Here is a 15,058-nt window from a genome sequence, read left to right as displayed (position 1 = left end):
TAATACAAAGACATATATATGAAACAACAGTTACAATAGCGTAACACTGATTATACACCATAATATAATTTATAATGATGAGGTAGTGCACAGTATGTGATTTCAAATCAGGACCAGGTGATAAGATATATTGGAGGCATGGATGATTTCAAAATTGGCCCAAGGCAGAATTCAATTGCTTCACACATGGTGGTATAATAACTTGATCACTAAATAACTAAAAAGACAAAAATATAAAAATACATATAAAAATAAATTAATAGAAGCAACACAAAAAATTATATAAACACACAAACATACAAAACGGTAAATCGGGATATGTTCTTCACAAAAAGGAACTAAGACTAAGTTGCTCATTGAGACCTGCAGGCGTGACCGTATCTAATATAGCGATCCACCTGCATTCCCTCTGAGCAAGCACACGCTTCATGTCACCACCCCTTATGCCAGACTGTACTCTGTCAATCCCCCACGCTTGAAAACCAGCTGAATTACATTTGTGCTTTAGACGAAAATGCTTCGGAATTGTTTTGAGGGAATTGACATCAGCCACATCACGAGTCGCCTCGATGTCCCTCACGTGTTCGCGAATGCGAACGCACAATTCACGTGACGTTAGACCCACGTATATGAGTCCACACGGACAAACCGCATAGTAGACCACATACGTGGTGCTGCAAGTGATGTGGTCTCTGATGCTATATTCCCTAAGCCCATCTGATGACTTAAACAATCTAGCACGCTTGAGATTCTTGCATGCTAAACAGTCACCACATGGGAAGAACCCTGTTCTAATTGTACCTGTCCCAAACGGTCTAGGGGTTCTTGCCACATAATGGCTTTTCACGAGCATGTCTTTCAGGTTATCACTTTTCCTGGCTATCATAAGGGGCTGTCGTGGAAGACACCTCCTCAAAATAGGATCGGTGGTAAGAACCGACCAGTGTTTATTCAGTATTGACCTCATCAGATCCCATTTATGATTGTATGTAGAGATAAATCTCAGTTCTCCATCTGTACCATCCCTTCCCCTAGTATCTTTCCTTCTCCTACTCACCAGCAGATCATCCCTCGAAGACCGCTTAGCTCTCGTATATCCCCTCTTAATAATGCGTTTGCTATACCCCCTTTCCACGAATCTCTCCCCAAGGTCCACAGCCTGCTTCTCAAAAAGTGTGTATGTAGTACAAATCCTCCTGGCTCTGAGGAATTGCCCCACGGGAATGGACCTAAGTGTGGAACGCGGATGTGAAGAGGAGGCATGCAAGAGGGCATTCGCAGATGTCTCCTTGCGATATAGGTCAGTGTGTATCAGACCATCTTCCTGTACACTAAGTGTAATATCCAAGAATGAAATTTCCTTATGATGATAGACATACGTGAGTCGTATGTTGGAATCATTGTGGTTTAGCTCTGCCATAAAATTACGTAAATCACTAATGGGACCCTGCCATATAAACAACACATCATCGATGTATCTATACCACCCCACAATTTGGGGGGCGGCATGTGCGCCAGCTGAGAATATCTCACGTTCCCAGTAACCCAAAAACAAATTAGCATAAGAAGGCGCACATGCCGCCCCCATGGCAGTCCCCTGTTTTTGAAGAAAAAATCTGTCCTTGAAAGTAAAAAAATTGTGGGTCAGAACAAACTCCAACAACTCCAACACCAACTCACGCATGTCAGGATCCAAATTACTATTCTCAAAGAAGAATCTGGATGCCCTCAAGCCATCCTCGTGACGGATACTAGTATATAATGATTCAACGTCTGCTGTGACGAGTATCATATCCGCGTCCACACATAGGCCATTCAAACGTCTCAGAATGTCATTAGTGTCCCTGATGTGAGAGGGCAGCGTCTCAACCTGAGGCTGCAGATAAAAATCTACAAACCGACAGACCGGATCACATAACCCCCCCACACCAGAAACAATGGGGCGGCCAGGTGGCGAGACAGGTGCTGGCGTGGCGCATGTCCGGCCTCAGTCACATTATGGGTAAGCAAGGCTAAGATGAGGGAACGGGGGCTCTATTTATTGTGCGCACATTTGTTCCACCGCTGTTGCGGTGTTATACGGTTCATGCCCTGTATTTTTTGATTCCCTTACTTACAGTATGCACTAAGCACTTTATGTACTTGCCCATTTATGTTCTCTGTGTGTCTGGACATTGGTAGCCTTCACTACCTGATCCCAGTCCGTTGTACTGTTTCTTTGTTTATAAATAAATTTACTCTTTTCAATTTGGACGTTTTTTACTCCTATTTTGTCTTATTTGGTTTATAGGACTTCTTATCTTGTAGCGGTGAAACCACTCATATACGCAGCATCTGGGAGGGGGGGGGGGTCCACAGTTTTGACCACACATGTACCCGTCCGCGCTGTCCGGAGTGTCATTTAACCCCAATATACCAAACACATTTTTTGGGGGGACCCCCCCTCCCAGATGCTGCGGATATGAGTGGTCTCACCGCTACAAGATAAGAAGTCCAGAGATGAGATCGTTCCATTTTTTCACACTGTGCATGTCTCTGTAGGAATGACAGAGACAAGACATATGCGTTCTTACTGCATTCCCACGACATTGATGGGAACACATTGTAGGCAGTGCGAATACATTATTTATATACGCTACATGCTCCCCTGTTAGGAGTTGTTTCTCTTCCCTTTGCAGACTGACACTGAGGCGTCTATGTGGACAGTTTCAGGGATTTGGTGATTTGTTGATTCCCCATATATATGGGAATTTGTTTTTGTGAGTCCTTCGTGTTTATTTTTATGTGGTTGATTATACCATTTTTAGTATTACCTATTAAAAGTTAATTTTTAGATATTAGTCACACCCTGCTTTGTTACATATTTTTTGACTGGTGATACACTGCTGTTTTGTATTTTTTAGTATATTGCCCAGTTACGTAGTATATTGCTCAGCCACATAGTATATTGCCCAGTAACCTAGTATATTGCCCAGTGACGTAGTATACAGCACAGAGCCACGTAGTATATTGTCCAGTGACGTAGTATATTGCCCAGCCACGTAGGATATTTCACAGCGAAGTAGTATACAGCACAGAGCCACGTAGTATATTGGCCAGTCACGTAGTATACAGCACAGAGCCACGTAGTATATTGGCCAGTCACGTAGTATATTGCCCAGCCAGGTTTGTCACAGGTGAAAAAATAAAAAATAAACATATACTCACCTTTCCAAGGGAGCCCTTGTAGTCCACGGCAGGTTCCGGTCCCAGGGTTGGTATTAGCGCAGGACCTGTGATGACGTCGCGGCCACATGACCGTGACGTCATGGCAGGTCTTTGTAGCGCAGGTGCGCAGGGCCTGTGATGATGTCGCGGTCACATGACCGTGATGTCATGGCAGGTCCTTGTCGCGCAGGCGCGCAGGGCCTGTGATGACGTCGCGGTCACATGACCGTGATTTCATGGCAGGTCCTTCTGCCACCGGAACCTGCAACGGAAGATGGCGGTCGGCGCGAGCTGCAACGGAGGGTGAGTATAGCAGGTTGGTTTTTTTTCAATTATTTTTAACATTACATTTTTTACTATTGATGCCGCATAGGCAGCGTCAATAGTAAAAAGTTGGGGACACACAGGGTTAATAGCGACGGTAACGGAGTGCGTTACCCGCGGCATAATGCGGTCCGTTACTGCCGGCATTAACCCTGTGTTAGCGGTGACTGGAGGGGAGTATGCGGGCGACAGGCACTGACTGCGGGGAGTAAGGAGCGGCCATTTTCTTCCGGACTGTGCTTGTCGCTGATTGGTCGCGGCAGCCATGACAGGCAGCTGGCGAGACCAATCAGCGAATGAATAACCGTGACAGAAGGACAGACAGACAGACAGACGGAAGTGACCCTTAGACAATTATATATATAAATATGAAACTGAAATAGCTGTTGCAAAAAAAAACAATTTTTATAAAACATTAAGCTTAAGATTAATAGGGGTGCCCAAACTTTTTCATATAACTGTATGGGTACAATACCTTTTTTTCCTTTTTTTATTTATTTTTTAATATTTTTACACTTATTTTAACCCTTTTCTGACATCAGACGTACTATTCCGTCCATGTGACCCGGGCCAATTTGACCATGGATGGAATAGTACGTCTGAGCAATCGGTCGCGATCTCGGGGACAGCGCGACCGATTGTCGCCAGGTGTCAGCTGGTACTAACAGCTGGCACCCGGCACTACGTGCCAGGAATGGTCACAGACCGCTCCTGGCACTTTAACCCTCTGAAATACTGCGTTTGAACATGATCGCAGCATTCCAGAAGCCGGAGCAGGGGCTGACAGTCCCTCTGCCTTTGCATCGGAGACACTGCGGCGTGACGCGGGGTCCCGATGTTGCCATGGTGACCCAATATTGTCATCACGACATCCGGGTCATCAGAGCTAGGAAACTTGGTGATCATGCGCAGTGCATGATCACCAAGTATCCCTGTCAGTGCAGCGCTGACAGCTTATATGGCATGCAGATGCTGCTTCATGTGCATGCCATAGAAGCGATCAGTCTGAAAAAAATGATTGCCACATAGTGGGACAAAGTAAACAAGCTAGAAAAAAGTAAAGCAATTTTTTTTAAATATTTGTAAATATATTTTAAAAAAAGTAATAATAAAAAATCTCTAAATATTTTAATGAAAAAAAAATCTAAACAATAAAAGCACATATATTTGGTATCGCCACGTCCGCAACGACCCGACCTATAAAACTATACCACTAGTTAACCTCTTTAGTGAACACCATAAAAAAGTGGAATAATGCACCATCAAAAAGAAAAAAAACAAGCCACCATACAGCTCCATCAGCGCAAAAATAAAAAAGTTATAGCTCTTAGAATAAAGGGATGTAAAAATAATTATTTTTTTATATAAAATACTTTTATTGTAAAAAGAAGGGCCAGACCATAAAAAAAAATTATAAATGAGGTATTGCTGTAATCGTACTAACCCAAAAAATAAAACTGCCTTATCAATTTTACCACACATGGAACAGTATAAACGCCACCCCCCCCCCCCCCCCCCCAAAAAAAAAGAAATTTATGAATTGCTGGTTGTTGTTCATTCTGCCTCCCGAAAATCGGAATTGGAAGCGATCAAAAAATATAATGTGCCCAAAAATGATGGTACCAATAAAAACGTCAACTCGTTCCTCAAAAAACGAGACCTCACTGCTCTGCCGGGGATCGGCGTGAGCGGAGTAGAATGATGAGAGTTACATTTGAGTAATAAGAGAGACAGCAGGCGGTGGCTGATGGGACTATTATTCCCATTAGCCTACCCCTGCTGCTGTTAATAACAGTGACAGCAGGAGCGGCGGATGGGAGTATTCCTGCGCTGTAAATAGATATGGTAATTTTAAAAAAAACACGGCCTGGGTTCCCCCCTATTTTTGAAAACCAGCCAGACAAACTCACAGCTGGGTGCTGCAACCCTCAGCTGTGAGCTTCAGCAAGGTTGGATATCAAGAATAGAGGGGTCCCCACGCCATATTTTTCAATTATTTCAATGAATAGTTTTAAAAAACGATGTGGGGTCCCACCCATTCTTGACAACCAGCCTTGCTAAAGCTCACAGCTGGGGGTTGGTATTCTCAGGCTGGTAAGGGGCCATGGGTATTGACCCCCCCAGCTTAAAAATTGCAGCCCGAAGCTGCTCTTAAAAGGCACATCTATTAGATGCGCCAATTCTGGCGCTTTGTCTGGCTCTTCCCACTCGCCCTGTAGTGGTGTCAAGTGGGGTAATATTTGTGGGGTTGATGTCACCGGTGACATCAAGCCCCCGGCTTAGTAATGGAGAAGCGTCTAAAAGACACCTATCCATTACTAAACCTATAGTTGTATGGTAAATAAAGACACAGCCATAATAAAGTCCTTTTTATGAAAAAAAAGACAGACACCTTTATTATCCTTAATTAAACCATACTTACAACCATGCCTAATCCAAGCAAAGCCCTCGATCTCCTGTAATAAAAGTAAAATAAAAAATCAACAATATACCATACCTGTCCGTCGTTGTGTCCCATGCAGTAATCCATATCTGGGGGATATACAGTTTTCAACCTCGACGGTGCCAAGATGCGACCATCCCTGTTGAAAACCACTGGTGAATGAGCTGCTTGGGAATGCAGCATCAATGACCGGGAACCCCATAAGATGCTCCATAGATATATTTGCCCCATATAATGCTCCACAAATGCTGATTATGGCCCCATAAGATGCTCCATAGAGATATTTGCCCCATATAATTTTGAAACAAATGCTGATTATGGCCCCATAAGATGCCATAATCTGACAGCTGAGGGTTGCAGACCCCAGCTGTGAGTCTTGTCTGGCTGGTTATCAAAAATAGGGGGAACTCCATTTTTTTTTAAATTACCGTATTTATATACAGCGCAGGAGTGGCAGATGAATACTCCCATCCACCGCTCCTGCTGTCACTCTTATTAGCAGCAGCAGGGGTAGACTGATGGAAGTAATAGTCCCATCAGCCGCCACCTGTTGTCTCTTTTATTACTTAAATTTAACTCTCATCATTCTTTCCTGCTCGCGCTGATCGCTGACAGACCAGGAAAAATGAGGAGAGCCGTGTTCAGCACCCGGCGCCGGGGAACAGCGCTTACTGTAACGCTTCTTCCCTGGCGCTGATTCGTGTCACATGGATAACATCCATGTGTGTTATGTGTATGCACGTGTGCGGGACGTTTTATGGCCCTTGCTGACATTAAAAAATGGACATGTCAGCATGTTTTGCCCAAAGACACACAGTCCGTGGAAACACTCTGACATGTGCCCAGAACCATTCACCTGAATAGGCAAATAGTGCTCTGTTCCTCCCGAGTCGCTCCGCATGGCTAAGTAGCACTGCACAGCCACATATGGGGTATTGCCACATTCAGTAGAAATTGTTGGACAATTTTTTTGCCATTTTTACTCACTTTTTGTGTGAAAATGTAAAATCTTTGGCTAAAACAAAATTTTGGTGGTAAAAATGTAGTTATTTTGTCCTCACTGCCCAATGGTATAACATTCTGTTACAAACTCATGGTGTCAATATGATCACTGTACCCTTGAATGAATTAATTGAGAGGTGTAGTTTGTAAAATGGGGTCACTTATGGGGGGCTCTGCTGTTTTGGCAACTCATGGGCTCTCCCAGTGGGTCTTGGCACCTGCAAACCATAACAGTAAAATCTGGCGCTCCTTCCCTTCTGAGCTCTGCCATGCGCCCAAACAGTGGTTTACCCCCACATATCGGGTATCATCATACGCAGGACAAATTGCACAACAACTTTTGAGATCACATTTTTCCTGTTACCCTTTGGAAAATAAAAATTGGGGGCAAAAATATCATTTTTGTAAAAAAAAATATGATTTTTTATTTTTACGGCTCTACATTTTAAAATTCTGTGAAGCACTTGGGGGTTCAAAGTGCTCACCACACATGTAGATAAGTTCTTTGGGGGGTCTAGTTTTCAAAATGTTGTCTCTTGTGGGACTTTCTACTGTTTAGGCACATCAGGGGCTCTCCAAACGCGACATGGCATCCGATCTCAATTCCAGCCAATTTTGTATTGAAAAGTCAAACGACGCTCCTTCCCTTCCGAGCACAGCTATGCGCCCAAACAGTAGTCTACCTGTACATATTGGGTATCAGCGTACTCAGAACAAATTGCACAACAACTTTTGGGGTCCAATTTCTCCTGTTACCCTTGGTAAAATAAAAAAAATTGTGGCTGAATTAAATTTTTTGTGAAAAAAAGTTAAATGTTCCTTTTTGATAAACATTCCAAAAATTCCTGTGAAGCACCTGAATGGTTAATAAACATCTTGAATGTGGTTTTGAGCACCTTGAGGAGTTCAGTTTTTAGAATGATGTCACTTTTGGATATTTTCTATCATATAGACCCCTCAAAGTGACTTCAAATGTGACATAGTCCCTAAAAAAATGGTGTTGTGAAAAAGAGGAATCGCTGTTTAATTTTTAACCCTTATAACTTCCAGTGGTGAAATATGTGTATATATATCTATATGTGTGTAGTGACATATGTCTAGGGTTATATGTGTTACTAGTGATAATGTAACCTTTGTCCTGAAGGCAAGTTGCACCTAGGTTTTAATAGGTACTTCCTTGGGACTAGTAGAAATTGTGTCTCCATATCTCACCAGGAGGTCTGGCTAGGGCCAAGAAGAAAAGAACACTTGACACCTCCTACTGCTTGGAGGGGAGGTTAGCTATTCCTGGGAACCATCTCACAAGTGTCTCCAGAGGAAAATAATATATATTCATTGGTAGAGCGGCCGTGCCCAATCAAACAGACCGCAATTATGATATTAACCTGGGGGGCCGGTCTAGAAATCTGACCTCAGACCAAAGTTATAAATTTAGGCTGCAGACAGAGAATTGTGTTCACATGATGGGGCAGCCTGAGAAGCTGGTGTGATCCAATCTACATTCGTCCTACCCTCAGGGAGCAGAAAGCAACTACCAGTTAGATAATTTCTGTAAGTGTTCCTCTTTATTTTATACTGTTTTGCATAAGTTGTATGTCTTTTTATTATCATATTTTTATACCTTTTTCTTATTGTAAACATTGAACCTTTTGTTATTAAAGTATAAAACTTTAACAAGTTGAACCTTGAATGTTCTAAAAGAATCCATAGCCTAAGGTGTTTGAGCCTTATGAGTGATAGACATTATAAGGCTACTTTCACACTAGCGTCGGAATCTCCCCGTCGCAATGCGTCGGGCAGAGATTCCGACGCTAGCGTTTAACGCACTGCACAACGGAGGCAGCGGATGCATTTCTCTGGCGCATCCGCTGCCCCATTGTGAGGTGCGGGGAGGTGGGGGCGGAGTTCCGGCCGCGCATGCGCGGTCGGAAAAAGCGGTCCGTCAGGAGCAAAAAAGTTACATGTAGCGTTTTTTGCTCCTGACGGTCCGCCAAAGCATGACGCATCCGTCGCACGACAGATACGACGTGTGGCAATCCGTCGCAATGCGTCGTCAATTCAAGTCTATGGGGAAAAACGCATCCTGCAAGCACTTTTGCAGGATGCGTTTTTTCTGCAAAACGACGCATTGTGACGGATTGCAGTTAACGCTAGTGTGAAAGTAGCCTTAGTATTATTAGTTCCGGGACTCATCGCCCGTGTATTCGGTGAGTGGTGGCAGCGTGTATGAGCGGGTGTGTGGCCTGGGTCGGTGTGTGCTCCCATTACAGCACATTACAGCATAGGAAAGAGGTTGAATACTGGACTGAGAGTGGGGAGATAGATTAACCCTTGCAGGCACAACCCTAACGTGGTGTCACTTATTCGTCACATGCCTGCTCTCACACGTGACTCTTCTTAACACAAAAAAATTTGGTTACAAAATTGTGCTGATGTAGACATGTGGGAAATGTTACTTATTAAGTATTTTGTGTGACATATCTTTGTTATTTAACCCTATTAGTACACCTATCCATGTAAATGAAGTGCTGAAACATGTGGTAGAGGAGACTGAATCGATACTCCCCCATGTCACCATTATATCGAGTGTTACTATAGGTTTATATTTTTCATTTGTAACAATTACAATTTCTGTGGATCAATGCAATGGCTGTGATCTCTATCCATGTTTTATTATAGGCATGGCGTTTTCAAAAGCAGCAGCATGAACTTCACGTGACTTTCTACAAACAGTGCCTTAATAAGGCTCAAGATGCTTTCCAGGTGGCTTTACTGAAGATTGAAACTCAACAGAGGTTTTAATCACATTTCTTTTTTATCTTGTATTTTGTCTTTTTGAAAATGTATATCACTAAGGCTATGGTTAACAAATATCTACTCCTATAGTGAGCTGAAAGCTATAAAGAAAGAAAATGACGAGCTAAGATCTATGGTCACTCAATTGAAGGTAAGGAACAAGTATAATGAATCTGAAAAGGGTTTTCCTCTTCCTACTTTCTAGCCAAAATTCTTTTCCCTGTATTAAAAATAATCAAATTACTGTAGCTTTTACTCGCCCTTCCCCAGTACACTGCACCGCATTTTCACCACTGGATCAGATAGTGTTTATTGGCATCATTCAACAGAATTATTCAAATCGGCCAACTGTGCCGCCTGAATAGGATTTTGGACGTCAGAAAACTTGGCACTCAGATAGAATTCTATTTTATGGAGCGACACAGTTCACATTGCCCTGCACTTTTGCTTCCAGGTTCCACCTTCTTCACAGCATTCAGTTCTGATGTCTAAATTAAAACCGAAAATGAAAAAACTTTGAACGCAAAATAAAAAGGAACTTCATTTCTCATTGTAATTCTGAGTGCCAAGTTTTTAGATGTTGTGACTTACGGGCTTGTTACCCTACTTGGGTACCTCACTCACCAACACAAGAGTGCCGTGTATGACTGTGTTCTGAATAGGATTTTGGTTGGAAAGAGGAAAAACCCTCTAATAGATCCACTCTACTTTTAGAAATCTAAATAAAATGAAAATTATGTATAAAATGTATCTGGCAGTTACAGAATGTTTATAGAGCATTACTTTGTAAAGACGTGTGAGTCATTTGTGTAATATACAGTCAAGGCCAAAAGTATTGACACTCCTGCAATTCTGTCAGATAATACTCATTTTCTCCATGAAAATGATTGCAGACACAAATTATTTGGTATTATCTTCATTTAATTTGTCTTAAATGAAAAAACACAAAAAGAATTGTCCTAAAGCCAAATTGGATATAATTCCACACCAAACATAAAAAAGGGGGTGGACAAAAGTATTGGCACTGTTCGAAAACTCATGTGATGCTTCTCTAATTTGTGTAATTAACAGCACCTGTAACTTACCTGTGGCACCTAACACGTGTTGGCAATAACTAAATCACACTTGCAGCCATTTGACATGGATTAAAGTTGACTCAAGCTCTGTCCTGTGTCCTTGTGTGTACCAGATTGAGCATGGAGAAAAGAAAGAAGACCAAAAAACTGTCTGAGGACTTGAGAAACCAAATTGTGAGGAAGCATGAGCAATCTCAAGGCTACAAGTCCATCTCCAAAGACCTGAATGTTCCTATGTCTACCGTGCGCAGTGTCATCAAGAAGTTTAAAGCCAATGGCACTGTGGCTAACCTCCCTAGATGTGGACAAAAAAGAAAAATTGACAAGAGATTTCAATGCAAGATTGTGCGGATGATGGATAAAGAACCTCAACTAACATGCAAACAAGTTCAAGCTGCCCTGCAGTCCGAGGGTACAACAGTCTCAACCCATACTATCCGTCGGCATCTGAATGAAAAGGACTGTATGGTAAGAGACCCAGGAGGACCCCACTTCTTACCCCGAGACATAAAAAAGCCAGGCTGGAGTTTGCCAAAACTTACCTGAAAAAGCCTAAAACGTTTTGGAAGAATGTTCTCTGGTCAGATGAGACAAAAGTAGAGCTTTTTGGGCAAAGGCATCATAGAGTTTACAGGAGAAAAAAAGAGGCATTCAAAGAAAAGAACACGGTCCCTACAGTCAAACATGGTGGAGGTTCCCTGATGTTTTGGGGTTGCTTTGCTGCCTCTGGCACTGGACTGCTTGACCGTGTGCATGGCATTATGAAGTCTGAAGACTACCAACAACTTTTGCAGCATAATGTAGGGCCCAGTGTGAGAAACCTGGGTCTCCCTCAGAGGTCATGGGTCTTCCAGCAGGACAATGACCCAAAACACACTTCAAAAAGCACTAGAAAATGGTTTGAGAGAAAGCACTGGAGACTTCTAAGGTGGCAAGCAATGAGTCCAGACCTGAATCCCATAGAACACCTGTGAAGAGATCTAAAAATGGCAGTTTGGAGAAGGCACCCTTCAAATATCAGCGACCTGGAGCAGTTTGCCAAAGAAGAATGGTCTAAAATTCCAGCAGTTCATTGTAAGAAACTCATTGATGGTTACTGGAAGTGGTTGGTCGCAGTTATTTTGGCTAAAGGTTGTGCAACCAAGTATTAGGCTGAGGGTGCCAATACTTTTGTCTGGCCCATTTTTGGAGTTTTGTGTGAAATGATCAATGTTTTGCTTTTTGCTTCATTCTCTTTTGTGTTTTTTCATTTAAGACAAATTAAATGAAGATAATAATACCAAAGAATTTGTGATTGCAATCATTTTCAGGAAGAAAATGAGTATTATCTGACAGAATTGCAGGGGTGTCAATACTTTTGGCCATGACTGTATATCCATTAAAGAGAACCTGTCACCAGAAAAAATAAATTCTATTAAACTGCAGATATGCGGTTAATCTGCAGGTTAATAGCGTTACTGACCTGCCTGCCGCCTGCACACACTAGTGTCTGTCACAGCGGAAACTGGCTCCTCAGCGTTGCCCCACTCACTGTGCAGTTTCTTCTCCTAGCAGGCCCTCCTGCTAAAGTTTGTTTCTCTCCTGCACTCTGCTTCACGGCAGCTCAACATGGTGGTTCCATCTAGCCTTAGGGGTTCATGGCCGGATTCTGCAGGAATTTGAACCCTATGTATCCTGCAGAGATCTGGCTCCCCAGCCTATCTCGTGTGGGCAGGTTCTATTGAAGACAGCTCCTCCTTGCATTCCTGGCCCAAACGTTGGTCACTACCCCATTTTTTTCCGTACATGATTTCCTTTTTTCTGATTCTCATTACCGCCCAGCTAGTTTTCCATTTGGCGACTACCTGCAGCCAAGCCTAAGGTTACCAGTACCACCAGAGGCTCTAGTGAACGCTAGGTAGTAGCCTAGTCATGCCCCTCAAGAGTAAGCCCGTCCCGTGGCATAGTGGGTCCACACCCAACAGCATTACAGAGTCAATGGGCAACGGATCAATTTATGCACACCGGATTCCTTAATGCGGCATCCATTGTCATCTACACTATTAACAGACAACAACGCAGTGGCAGATATACAGATGGTGCAGCTGCATCGGGGCCCAGAGGTAGAAGGGGGCCCTTCCGGGGTGGATAAAAATTAAGGCAATCTCGTCTGTTTCTCCAGCCCCGAGGCTGCGGACAGGCCCATGGCCCGATTGCCCTCATGTTCGACGGGCAGGGAGTGATCCCTGCAGCTCCGCTGCCTACAGGAGAGAACGACAGAGCGGAGCAGGCAATGAAGGGGGTGGTGGAGAAGCAGGCAATGAGAGAGGTGTTGGAAAGAGCAATGATGGGGGTGGTGGAGTGGGTAATCATGGAGGTGGTGGGGGAAAGGGCAATGATGGAGGTGGGAGAGAGAGAGGGCAATGATGGAAGTGGGGGAAAGGGCAATGATGGAGGTGTGGGAAAGGGCAATGATGGGGTGGTGGTGAAGATGGCAATGATGGGGCTGGCGGTCGAGAGGACTATGATGAGGTAGTGGAGAGGGCTATGATGGGGCAATAAGGGGGGTGGTGGAAAGGGCAATCATGGAAGTGGTGGTGAAGAGGGCAATGATTGAGGTGCTGTCCTTAGTTACAGTTTCCTCTTTTATGTATAACACTGTTCCTTACTACATACCATCCTCTCTAGTTATGCATAATACCGTCCCTTATTACATAGCTTCTTCGGCTGCTATGCACAGCACTGTCAGTTTCACACGTCCGTTTTTTTCCGGTACCATAGATGACAATGTCCGTGTATGTAATACTTGCAGCACACATGTGGTAACCATGTGTTGCTTCAGTACCACTCGGACAGGTGCCAGTGAAGAAGCGGTACAGTAAGTGCTGTTCCCCGGCACCTGGTGCTGAAGACAGCTCTCCTCTTCCTCCCCTGCTCTGCTGGCGATCAGTGCGAAGAGAGGAGATTGATGAGAATTGTATTCAAGTGAGAACAGTGATAGCAGTTGGCGGCTGATGGGACTATTACTCCCATCAGCTTACACCTGCTGCCACTAATAACAGTGGCAGCAGGAGCGGCTGATGGGAGTATTCATCACCCGCCGCCTGCGCTATAAATAAACAAATAAATGAAAAAAAAAAAAGCTTGGGTTCCCCTGTATTTTCAATGACCAGCTAGGCAAAACTCACAGCCTGGAGCTGCAACCCTCAGCTGTCAGTTTCAGCAAGGCTGGTTATCAGGAATAGAGGGGTCCCCACTCTGTTTTTTAAATTATTTAAATAAATCATTTAAAAATATGCCATGGGGTCCCCCCCTTTTTTGACACCCAGCTTTGCTAAAGCTGACAACTGGGGGCTGGTATTTTCAGGCTGGTAAGGGGCCATGGATATTGACCCCCCCCCCCCTCCAGCCTAAAAATAGCAGCCCGCAGCTGCCCAGCAAAGGCACATCTATTAGATGCGCCAATTCTGGCACTTTGCCTGACTCTTCCCACTTGCCCTATAGCGGTGGCAAGTGGGGTTCAAAATTGTGGGGTTGATGTCACCTTTGTATTGTCTGGTGATATCAAGCCCAAGGCTTAATAATGGAGAGGTGTCTTACTAATCCTATAGTGATATCTACTATATAAAGCTGAATGTGTGTGTGTGTGTGTGTGTGTGTATGTGTGTGTGTATGTCCAGGATTGGCATCTGCACCGTCGCAGCTACAGCCACAAAATTTTGCACAGTCACACGTCTGGACCCCGAGAGCGTCATAGGCTACGTTGTGAGGTGAAATTTTAACCCCGCGCGTTCCAATTCACCAAACAATTTTTCCCCTATCTACATAATGGGGAAAAAAGTGAAAGGAAAAGTGTTGGAAGCGTCGCAGCTACAGCAACAAAATTTTGCACAGTCACACATCTGGACCCTGAGAGCATCATAGGCTACGTTGTGAGGTGAAATTTTAACCCCGCGCTTTCCAATTCACCAAACAATTTTGCCCCTATCTACATAATGGGGAAAAAAGTGAAAGGAAAAGTGTTGGAGGCGTCACAGCTACAGAAACAAAATTTTGAACAGCCACACGTCTGGTCCCTGAGAGCGTCATAGGCTACGTTGTGAGGTGAAATTTTAACCCCGCGCGTTCCAATTCACCAAACAATTTTGCCCCTATCTACATAATGGGGAAAAAAGTGAAAGGAAAAGTGTTGGAGGCGTCACAGCTACAGAAACAAAATTTTGCACAGTCA

General features: G+C 43.8%; 1 long non-coding RNA gene across 1 annotated transcript in view; it reads left to right on the top strand.

Annotated features, from left to right (window-relative positions):
• Positions 1 to 15,058, top strand: part of LOC138657810 (uncharacterized) — a 438,853-nt gene that overhangs the window by 172,341 nt on the left and 251,454 nt on the right. The window contains exons 2-3 of the long non-coding RNA XR_011317198.1: positions 9,656 to 9,771; positions 9,863 to 9,923. This is a non-coding gene — a long non-coding RNA (uncharacterized lncRNA). The remainder of the gene's footprint in view (positions 1 to 9,655; positions 9,772 to 9,862; positions 9,924 to 15,058) is intronic.

This window comes from Ranitomeya imitator, chromosome 1, assembly GCF_032444005.1.
Source record: "Ranitomeya imitator isolate aRanImi1 chromosome 1, aRanImi1.pri, whole genome shotgun sequence".
Classification (NCBI taxonomy): domain Eukaryota; kingdom Metazoa; phylum Chordata; class Amphibia; order Anura; family Dendrobatidae; genus Ranitomeya; species Ranitomeya imitator.
The sequence above is the reverse complement of the archived record's forward strand: the minus strand, read 5'-3'. Positions and strand labels throughout refer to the sequence as shown.